This window comes from Taeniopygia guttata, chromosome 1A (genome assembly GCF_048771995.1).
Source record: "Taeniopygia guttata chromosome 1A, bTaeGut7.mat, whole genome shotgun sequence".
Classification (NCBI taxonomy): Eukaryota; Metazoa; Chordata; class Aves; order Passeriformes; family Estrildidae; genus Taeniopygia; species Taeniopygia guttata.
This window is the reverse complement of record NC_133025.1, coordinates 58,667,652-58,679,849: the sequence shown is the minus strand read 5'-3', so window position 1 is coordinate 58,679,849 and position 12,198 is coordinate 58,667,652. Positions and strand designations below refer to the sequence as shown.

The 12,198-nt window shown below is 39.3% G+C and overlaps 1 protein-coding gene across 42 annotated transcripts in view; it reads right to left on the bottom strand.

Annotated features, from left to right (window-relative positions):
• The window catches only part of SOX5 (SRY-box transcription factor 5), a 612,816-nt gene that overhangs the window by 233,117 nt on the left and 367,501 nt on the right, over positions 1–12,198 (bottom strand). The window lies entirely within an intron of this gene.

The following is a 12,198-nucleotide window of genomic DNA, read 5'->3' as shown; positions in this document are numbered from 1 at the left end:
TCGCTCCAAAAGAGCAGCAAGCTCAGGACTAAATGCAATAACAATAAGGAGTTAAAATGTGCAGACCAGAGAACATCGTTTAATCCCAGTTTACTGAAAGGACATGTCATTTTTAGAAAGTTATCCAAACAACTGTCTTAATATTCTACACCAAAGTGGCTATTAATCAAACAACAAAGGCCCAATTAACACATAGCTGTTGTCACCTTGACGTTAAAAGCCTCTCCCTTCCCCCTTCTTTCTTTCTTTTTGTCTTTAATGTTACAACCTAACCCAAAATGCCTCAGGGCCCTACAGAAAAAAAAAAAAAAAAAAAAAAAAAAAAAAGACAAGATACAGAGAGGGAAACAGGGAGGAAGGGGAGGAAGGGAAGAGGATATGGAGAAAAGTGGGGAGGGGAGAAAAGTAGAGAGAGGGGGAGAGAGAGAGAGAGCCTTAAATACCATCTCTCCTCTAGGCAGCAATTTCCACAGATGAAGAGGTCACCACTGTTTAACAGTGTGCTGCCACGTTAATTTAGTATGACAAGATAAAGCAGTAATCTCTGCTTGAAGAGGCTGTAAACCGCCTGCTATCCAGGGACATGCTCGAGTCGATTTGCACTGTATATCACTTTATACAATTGCCGTGACAAAGCCCCCTGAGTTCCCTCATGTAAATCTCTCTCCCTCTCAACTTCCCTGCCAGTCAGACAGCAGTGGATCTGTGGTAAGACATGCAAACTTCGTGTTTTACGCATGCCAACGGACCCCAAAGCTCCCCGCCTCCCCCCCGTCCAAGAAAAGATGTTTAGGACTTTGATAATCCATTGATCCCACTTCCATATCGGCTTGTATTTTTCAATCTGTCGTGTTAAGTTGTCAGAGAGGGCGATTAAACCGATGTTTCATGTTCCGAGATTTGCGTTCCTGGGAATGATAGTTTTCAAAGCCTTTCTTGCTAGGTTCTGCTTAACGATTATCCCTAAGAAAGCTGATGTGAATATTATTACTGGCATAAACCTGGTAATAAAACCATCAAGTGTTTTAGGTAAAGACATTTTAGAGATATTCAGGGTTATAAACATCAGAGTTTAAAGCTGGATAGAATTTGGAGCGCTTAAAAAAAAAAAAAAGGGGGGGAAGGGAAAAAAGCGCCCTATCAGGCTGTGGATTTCTCAGCATGAAGGAAAACAACATATGTAAAAGGGAAAAGGGAACTCGCGTGTCTATGTAAATATAATTACAGAACCACGGAAGAGGGAAGAGCAGAACGCGACCTGTGCAGTCAGACAGGAATGAGAAGGAGACAGAACATGTGTGGCACTGGTCATGCCAGAGCCTCAAATGAAACACAGCCACAGCGCCTCCCAGCCAAAGCCAAGGATGCTGCCCGTGTCTGCAGCAGCCTGCACAGCTGAAAACACAGCCTTCTTGTTGGGGAAATAGGGGGGATTTTTTGCAATATGTTGCAACTCTCAGGTGCCATACTGCATCTCTAGAACACGCAAGTTTTAAATTATGTCTCCTTCTATTTCACATTTAATTTGTGTCGTTTTCCTATGGCCTGAAGGCATGATACAAGTCACAGCACACAATATACCAAACACAGTGCCAAAATGTGAAGCTGTGCAGAGGAGGACATAAGTAGAATTAAAACACACGCAGCAGACAGGTTTCTACAGCGTAAGGCTGGAATTTCTACAATTCTACAATTTCTCAACCCCTACATTGCTAGGTCTAAATACTATGCCTATGCATCATTTGGGCATGCAAAAATGACCAAGCAAGGCTAAATAAAAATCTTAAAAAGAGGTTACGTATGTTCTCTGTAATCAATTAAACAAACAATAAAATTTGATGTCCATTGCAGCTGATACTAAGCCAGAAAAATAAGTTTTTAAGCATTTGAATTTCTAATAATATTTGATAATTCCCTAAATTTTGAAGGGGAAACCCACTAGAATTAATGCCATTTTTCAGTACTAAGAGAACCTTCCCAAAATAGCCTTTTTAAGGTGCTCCGTGTTTCTTTATTCTCCAATACATGTGGCTAACCAATACATTATTTATTACCTGAACTTAACACTACTTAATAGATATACAATAAAAGGTTTGCTTTTAGGGAATATCCAATTCTTAAATCCCACTAAACACCATCAGTACTGGTTAAAAAAGAATTCTGATAGAATATTCACACACCACACCCTCCAGCCCCACCCTGAAAAAAAGGATAAACTAGAAGATGGTTACTTCTCCAGAAAAACGAGAGAATATTTACACAGTAACATGTGTTACTACTTTAACACCACGTACTGTGAATGGGATTAATCTCATTTTAGCCCCAAATTTGACACCCAGTCTAAACCAGTCATCAAGGCTCCCTCCATAGTCAATAGACAAGCATTTCCAGAGGGTAATTAATATTTCTTGTCCTGGGTGCTTATTTTAAGATTGTAAATGTTGTTCTAGGCAGGTTGTTATCTTTTTACACAAGCTGTGAAGAACATTTAACTTTTATGTGCCTAAACTTTGGTGAAGTGAACCCCAATCTCACTGTATGGCATTCAATAATCTCCATGAGTGTGGAAACTCTGAGAGTCCATAGACATCACAGATGAAGGACAAGTTTCCATTGTACTAGCACAGCCATAGATGACAGAAGTGAATTGCCCATGATAAATCAACAACCTGGAAGCTGGAAATAACATCTAATTTCACCCAGTAAACCAAAAACTTGCCATCTTTGTTAATATTTATCAAATTACAAGTCCAACAACTCCATGATATTTTACCGAGCAAAAGATACAGGTCCTAAATATAAATATAAAAGTAAGTATTTCAGTCAAATCAGTTTATTCACAAGGAAAGCTCAGGAATTCACTGTGGCCCTGTGTCAATATATTACTCAATACTTATATTGACAGCTTCAAAACTGAAGCTATGGTCACTGCCCAAAAGCCAAGTTTACATTGGCCACAAGCAAACAGGAAAAATATATGATCTGCCACAGATGTATTCTTTGCAGGACTGAATGACACTATTTGCAGCTCAGCTTGGAGATATATGAAATTCTGAAAACTCTTTTGCAGAGGAGTTTATCAAATAGGTTTAAAGAGAATTTAAACAAGCCTTATTATACATGTAACTATTGTGACTGATCAATCTGCTCTCCCCCACACTCTGCTACTGTCTCTGTCAAGACAATATTAATTTAAGAATTTGGGGAAAAAAAAGGGAGGAGGGGTATCTGCAGATTTTACATTTATAAAAGTAAAGAATATACCATGTACTCACTCTACCATTAGTCAGATGCAGGCCACAAACTCAAGTGAGTTGAGTGGTTTGAACTCTGAGATGCAGAATGTTTTCTGTTCCCAACAGAGCTAAGCACTATATAGCAAACCTTTACTTCTGAACAACGAATTGTTAAATGCTCTGGCCAGGCAATTACCTCTCACTCAAAGGTTTTTTGGTTGACGTTATCTAACCACATATTTATAAACTATAGGGATCAACAGCTGAGCTTCACACCCTAAGCTCCAGCTGTAACCTATGAAGAAAAATAGGCACTTATAGGGTGTGAGTTCCTGACCTACTTACAAGATCTGTTAGGACAAAATGAATCATGCTCCACTATTCCCCATTTACTTCCATTAACTATAAAGTTAAAGCTAAATTTACTAGCTGACTTCTGAACACACACTTATTAAACAAATAGTCTGAGGAGACTTCACCCTTGAATCTTCACCCCAAAAGTGACATTAAGATTTACATGGCTTTGTATTATGTGTTAGTGGCCAACTCCATTCTCTGAGAGGAAACAACTTCTTTCCTCCATGAGGAAAGCCAAAATGTCCTCATGCTGCACCAAGGCTCCAATAATCACCAGAAATTTATCACTGAGACTCCATAGATTTAACTAAAACTGTACAAGAAACGATCTTGCTCCTAACAGAGCCCTAAATCCTCAGTGCTAAGCTCTGCATTCGTATCTGGTGGTTTTCTGGAAACCTGCACATCCTCAGGAAATACTGCTGCTTCTGAACACAGATGAATCCAAAGCTGAGCAGATCTCCTGATTGCAACTGCAGCAGCTCAAAATGAAAGGAATGGGAAAGAGGAAGGTTTCACTTACAGTTACAGAGATGGAACACACACTTGAAATTCAATCTGAAAATCAGCATGGAGGAGAAACTGAAGCACAGATGTTTTGTGTTATTTCTGGCTAGCAGTATTAATAAGCAATGCAAGCTTCCACTTCTGACATGACGTAGTGTAGAGATACACATACAATCTACCCCAGTAATTCAGAATTGAGATGACAGAAGGATTTGAACTTTTGCTATAATATTTCTTATTTTCTGTCATCAAAATCCAATCCCACAGAAAGCTATGTGCAGAAGGAGTTATAGTCAGCGACCTCTCCTTCCCTCCCTCTTGCTACCATCAGCATTAGGTTCCAATCAACCAGATTATTTTGCAAGAACAGGGTGATAAGCTAAGCATTCTGGGGCATGAATGTTTCTTTCTTCTGTCTCTATAAAAATAAATCATGCTCTTGGTACAATATAAATAAAGATAATAACAGTCTGATATTAGATTTTACTGGTCTATGCTTTAGACAATCTATGTAATTTGCTTGCTGCCTGTAGAAACTACAGAAGGTTAATCTTTAGAGCTCTTAGTTTTTCCTTGGGGGGGATTCACTTTTAAAAGCATAAAAAGACGATGTTGAAGCATGGCAAAAGCTACCCCGAGTTAAATTGGGCACAACTCCACTCAGTGACTTTTGTTGGTTTATCTAGTGATGCTAAATTAATGGGATTCACCAAGTCTACTTCTCCTTTGCAAAGAGCAAAAATGCCTTATCTGATCACACAACTGCAACTAAACTGGGAAAAGAAACAAAGAACTTCAGGGTGTTCAAGAGAATCTGGAAATGAGGCTGGCCAAACTATTGAGACATGCTTGCTAACCCAGGCATAAAGGACTCTTTTTACTTGAGAAAGTTTGTTTCCTCCTTTTCATTGTCTTTTAAACCCTTTGGAACATTGGTTGGTTCAGAAATGTTGCAGCACATCAATCTCCTCTTTTAGGGAGGTCTCTGAACATATTTTAGGAGTTGACCCACCAATGGTAGATGCCCATTCTTAAGGGAACACATAATGAAATCTGCAGTCTAATTTGCCAAAGGTGCTTCTTCAGCCATGAGATTCTAGAGAAAATTAATAACTCCTTTTCTTACAGCAGAGAAGGAGGTAGTATTTCACTGATGTACTTAAGAGGATGCAGTTAGCTCCATGAGAGGGGAAAACCATGACTGGATGACACAACACTTTAAATGCCATTTTCATTCCCACTGTAACCACCACTACTTTTGGTGAATCTGAAAAAGCATTAGCAGTGGGAAGAAAAATTAGAGAAAGCAAGCTGGCTTTGGCACAGTCTAATCCAACTGAATTTTGTACGACCTGAAAAATCACACTTAAAGAGACACTGCAAAAACCATGAGCACATCACTCATCCATTGAAAGGACAGAAAATAAAGAAACACTTCAAATCCTAACTGCAGTGGGTAACTTCCTATGCACACAAACATCTGACAGTGAGAGAAGACACTCTAAAACATGACTGTGAGCACTGAGTGTAGCAGTAAACTCTGGCTCTAGCAGTAAACTCTGGCTCTAGCACTGCTAAGAGCCAGAGTTTACAACCACAGGGATTCCTTGCAACCCTGAAATTCAAGAAACCATGACCAATAATTCAGAATGCCTTTTAGGTTTGGTACATCTCTACTAAGTAGAGCTGCATATCACAAACCAACCATCCCCTACTTTATTGACATTCTGTCCAAGCAAATAGCACAATACTCATTCTTACTGTGCAACATCTTCATATGAGCTATTTACTAAAAGGCTTCAGAATGGATTAAATAATAAAAATGGCTAAGCTAAATATGACTACAAGCAGAGGAAGAAAATGGGCAGAGCAGAAAAAGGTTTTCAGAAGACAACTGCAAGAAGACAGGAACTGATAAGAGTAAAGCGGGCTCTTATGAGGCTGGAAATTTGCACCTGCAGTGAAAAGAAAGGGAGAAAGCCACACCAGCTGCTCAGAAGAAGTTCCGTGGGTATGCAAAGTGTGTGGAGCAAACACAAAGCACATGGGGGAACTGTTCTGGAAGTTCCTAAATGAATTAACAACTACTGAAGTAAAATGAGTTTGTGCTATGTGGGGGCAAAACATAAATCAACTCGGTATTCCCACATGCCTTGCCTTGGGGAATATGTCAGATAAGAGTATGGAAGCCTGGTATGCTGCTCTCTATTCTGATAATAGTTACACTGAGCCTAAGGCCAAAAGCATTTCAACATGCAGCAGCCTGGCCAAAGGACGTACACTCACTGAAAGGAAAGGAAAAGCACAAACGTTTAAAACTACATTTCTCTGGACTTCTGTTTTCAAAACCAATCAGAACTGGGCAGCAGAGTTTGTGTCTCACTACAACACCAGAAAGACTCACTATCACCAAAGAAAAGGTAGAGTTTCATAATAAATTTGAGCAGAGTGCCAGAGGGGATGGACTCAGACTGCAGAAACTACACTTATTCCACAGCTATTGTTTGACTTCCAATAGGATGGAGATGATCCCACTGACCCTACCCTTGCTATGTCACACATAGGGTTTGACTTGGAAGCAAAAGATGTATCAAGATGTTGGAACATTTAAATGTAGTCTCTTTGGATTGTTGCTATAAACTGGTCTTGCAGTCCTAGTGGGGCTTTCTCCATATCCTAGACCTCAGCAGTGCCCCTCAAATTGACAGTGCAGTTTTGAAACAAAATTTTGAAGTCACCTCTGTTGCTTGGAAAAATGACCAAGTTTTTTGCTCATAGAGTTTTTCGATAGGGCATTTAATAGTTCTTTTCTCTTCCTCATAAGAGAGAACAACTCTGTTTTAAATACTCCTACTAAATGTGGGCTTTACAGTTCTACCTATCTTTTTTTTTTTCTGCAGAATTTTTCAGCTACTCACTTGAATGAGATTTTCCAGGTATTTATGCAGTAAGTTTAAATGAAGATATTTTCAAGTACAAAGTCAATGAATTGATGCCTAGGCACCTAATCACTTGCAAACAATGGACACATACAGTTCCCAGCACTTCCATAAAACAAAGGTGTTTACTTTTCTGTTGATTATTTTCTGCTTAACTGAATTCAAATGAATCCATTAAAAACATGATTGCTTCACAGTAAGATGGTCTTCAGCAAAAACAAACAACTGCTGTTTCTACTTCTCTTCATGGCCTTTAAAAACTAGTCATCTGCTCCCTGTATTCCAGGCAATATGTATTATAAGTCTGGTCTTGATTTGTCAAGTTATTGGTATAAATGTAGTTTCAACCCTCCTGGTTGGGCGGATGGTGAAAAAAAAAGTTTTCTTCCTTCACTACTTATTTAATGTCCCTTTGGACCTTTCAAAGGCTGATGAAAACAGCAATGGGTCATCTCAAACTTCAGTAGGTGTTTCTGCCCATTGATTTCTGTTGGGAATAATGTACGTACCCTGGTTTTCCATGGCTACAAGAATGCAAAAGTCACTGCATTAAGATGGTGGTTCAATAAACAGAGGGAAACTTCCATAAATCCTCCTGATTTGCACCATGGCTTTGATCCCTGACTCACCTGAAGAATGCAGACACCTTTTTGGTTCCTTGATGTGCCCTGGACAGGACCGGCACTTCAAGCAGGTAATGTAAGCATGACTTCCATAGATAGGACAGGCTGCGAGCTCTCGGAGAATATGGATCAGGACAAGGAGGACAAGCAGATCAGCCTAACCTGAATGCACGATGCTTGTCAGGCAGACAGGAGAGTTATCAAAGCTGTTTCTGGCTCCATTGCAGCAGATTCTTAAGGACTGCAGAGAGCCTCCCAGGGTCTGGACCAAACAATGCAGCAGCAACTTCTACAGCTCTGTGATGGATCCTGATTGATTCTTTTTCATTTGTTCCCCCTCCTAACAGCCCACATAGTAATTCCCTGAAATGGCACAAGTGTAAAGATCAAACTCTGGTAAAAGCCTAAAATTGTATCTGTGGAAACTGCTTCCACGCGCCAGTATTGTGATGACATTTATAACAATATTTGCAACAATGGAATTTCATAATCTTATAAATATCAATTTAACACTAAGAGAGGAAGGAAAGAACACCAGACAAAGGCAAACTTACCACTGTTTCCGGTTTATTTTAATTGAACTACTCCTGTTCAGCTAGGCCTATCTCTTACAAAAACAACAGTTTATAGTTTAAACTGTGAAATTGTGTGTGCGCGCGCGTGTGTGTGTGTGTGTTATAATTATGGTGCCTGCTAACAATTTCATACTGCCACACTGCACATATGGCTTCCAAGCTAGCTTTATCTGAATCTTCGTGAATCTATTCTTCATGCTATTAAACCGAGCACATTCCACATCGTTCAAAAGTAATTACACTTTTGTCTAGAGTGTAGGAGACTGCTCTCCCCAAACAATGAAATTCTCATTATGAGAGCTGGCACAGTGAAGGCACTGGTGTTCACAACACTGTGTATTGTATTATCACAATAACTTATCCTAAGCTTGATGCTCAAAGGTACACTGGAAATTAAAATTTCTCTAAAACCACTGTGAGGTTGTGGGTTTTTTTTCTTTTTTTTAAAATATGCATTCTTTAGCTCAGTATAGAGTCCTATTTGACTTTTAAAAAGCTATATGCATTCAGATTTCCATTCTCCTCAGAAGGTCTGAATAATAGCTGAGTGCTCCAGCCGCTTGTTGCTCTGATCCACCAACATTCATATTCTGACAACTCCAGGCCAACAGGTGAAGCACAGGCCAGGACAGATGTGATAAGAGAATCCAAATGAAGCATTAAAAAACATTTTACTTTGAACAAGCGGAGGAAAAACACGAAGCAATGTGCTGGTAAGCTCTTTGACCAGCAATACTGCTATTCTTAATATTATTCCAAAGTTACACAGGAGTAACTTCATTCACCACAGAAATACAAATATTTTCAGTGTGAAGCAACAAAGTTGCTGAACAGTACACCGTAATCTTTCCTATCCATTTAAAGCACTACTGAAAATGAATTCTAAATCCCACTGAAAGAGCAGGACAAATGTGGGCTACTGCTACAGCCACAGTCACCAGCTTGGAACAAACAGGGAATGGCAAAATTATAGTTTTCCAGCTTGACCTTTTGTTCAGCACTTATTTTATTATTTTTTTTAATCCCATCCTGCATTTCACTGATATTCTATAGTTAAAAAGGATGGTCTGATTTAAACACACCATGCCTGTGGTACAATTTAATCAGTACTTTTAGCCTTGACATTTCTTATTTTCAGAATTTAGAACACAGACACCATTGGTGAGATCAGTGGTCTTGAGAGTTGCAAAAGCAGGCAAATATAAAGGCAGGCAAATAGAAACAAGTAAAACAAACCTTTGTAACTTAGATGAGCTAACAACTATCTGTGCTATCCAAATACTGTAGCCTTAATAGGTTTCTTCAAAAGAGCTATTGACTGATACTGTAATCCTCAAGTGTTCCCCTGCAAAACTCATGGCCTGCCACAAACATCCTAAGGGGACTCTCAGATATATTCCAGGTCAAACCATTTGTCTTTTATTTTCTCCTGAGCAGTTGCTTTAAGTCTGATAAATTATTGTTTCTTATCAGAAGAGTTTCCCTACTTAAAATAAGTATCTAGTTTCTTCTATCAAGAGAAAGACAGTTAGAGATAGAGTCACCCTTGCCTTGGTTGAGGCTGATAGAGATCTCCAGAGGACACCTGGCCCAAACCCCCTGCTAGAGCAGGGCCACTGAGAGCCAGCCAGGAGCACGTCCAGATGACTTCTGAGCATCTCTAAGGAGGGAGACTCCACAGTCTCCCTAGGCAACCTGCTCATATACTCAATCACCCTCACATTAAAAAGCATTTCCTGATGTTTACAGGGGTCCTCCACTTCAGTTTATGCCTACTACACTAATCTTTCTCTGGCTGCATCTCCATTATCCTCAAAAATATCCTGTTCATTTTGGTGGCAAGATGGGCTGTGCATATTTTTGCCAATTTGAAGATGGTTTGAAGATGTCTTTATAGGAATTTTGCCCTCCTCTTATAACAATTTACCCAGAAAAAATTCTGGGTAAATTCTGAGCTGTCTCACTAAGTTATTAAAACTTGGAAGTGCAATAGGGTAAATTTTCAAAAGTGCAAGTTGGTAAGTGTGAAGCTCCTGGAGCTTTATCAACAAAACTCTATCAGACTGCAGTCTGTGGAGCTGTGTGCACACCTGCACACACCCAGATCTGCTTCCCAGAGATGACAAAACAACAGAATGTCAATTGAAACAGTACAAAAACTCCCTCTGCAACATTAGAAAGTTAATGCCCTTTGGGAAGGATTTTTGTCACTGCTAAGCACAAGAATTGAAGTAATCTGAATATTATTCTGTGATTTTCTTCTGATAACTACATACCACAGCAGCAGAGGGAGTGATTATGTCTATTTTACTCATTTAGACCAACCATTTCCTTCCTTCTGGAGACACATAGGCTACATCCTTTCTGAACTACCTGAGTGATGATTTTTACAACACAGTCCTCACTAAAAGAGAGATATTACCAAAATGTTACATTCATACATACTGGCAATAATCTTAAATATGTATGAAGACGTAACTAGACCCTCACAACCCCCCAAACACTGCCTCAGGTAAGCCTGCAGTGTGTCATTACAGCAAAACTATCTAAGAAACACCCCATGATTCAGTATCTTGTACTATAAAAAGACAGAAAACACTGTTCTGATATCACATTAAATGCAGCCTTCAGAGCAGGAAGTTACACTAGATGACCAGCTAAAACTCTTGTTTTTAAACACTATAAATTAATAAAGAAGCAGAGAAGTTACCTAAAATCAGTTAAAGAGCAGTTCCAGTGAGGTGTAGCTGAAATACTCCTGCTGGGCTCCTTAGAAAACTGTATGTTTTTATTTCACTAGTGCCTGATTCTACACTACTGGTGCCATCACAAGTTTATCTAATGACTTAAATGCTGACAGAAACAATTCCTTATCTCCAAAACACTATCTTAAAATAGGCCACAATATAGCAAAGCCCATACATTAGTTACATACCCTAACATCTCACTGGCTGGAACTGTTACAGTAATGAATTTCATCTCCATAAAACTTAAGATAAAGTATGAGAAGTAAACAAGCTTGAAAAAGATAATGACATTGTCTGCCCATGAGTAATTTCTTCAGTGATGTTCTTTCTTCATGTAAAGTTGCAATAACACAAACTAAAATTATGTATTCCAAACCACTGTCTGAGCTTAAGCATTAGCCCAAAAATGGAAGGAAAATGGATCAGCATCAATGAGTTATTCTGTCTAGGAGAGCAGCTTCAGTTAATATCCAGTGGCTTGGTCCTATGAGAAATAATAATCCCTAAGGCTTTTTACTTAGGGCTTGTTACATATGCATAATGAGTTGTAAGGGCTTAAATACCACTGTGGAGGTCTTGCAGGCTTTTATGAGAATACACTACCACCTATTTTGCAATGCCTTTTTAAAAGCCTTCAAATATGCAGGTCCACTTATTATCTTCCCTTCTAGAGAAATTACCAGTGCCCCAGTCAAAGTGGGGGTCTAAGTTACAGCCAAATAGGCAAGGGCTGCGCAAGCGTGTTCACAACAGACCTTTGTCCAAGTGCCTCAGTCCTGGGTCTCCTTCCCCAGCACCCTTCAGCCTTTCTGAAAATGTATCAGTACTCCATGGGAAGGGCCCAAACTTGTAAAGTGACACTATAACACTAGCAAGGAACATTTGTTTTGTGCTCTTTAAGATGCAGCCAGTTCTGGGCTTCCCCTGGCCTGCTGCACACCATGAATTAAGTGCTCAGTATCAGCTCTAGAGTGGAAATTCACAAGCCAAAAAGCAGTACATTGATTTAATTTCATAAGCACAGTAAATTTTACTGTGGGTATCTGTGACTTGAATTACATGTCAGATATAAGTTTTTAAGTCATCAAAATTCAATTTATTTATTTTTTTTTCCTTTATACAGTCTTTCATGCTTTACTGTTGCACAAACTTGGCATCAGGGTGATGTTTCAGACTCCATGCCAAACATGACTCTCACTTTGAGTGTTCCAAAC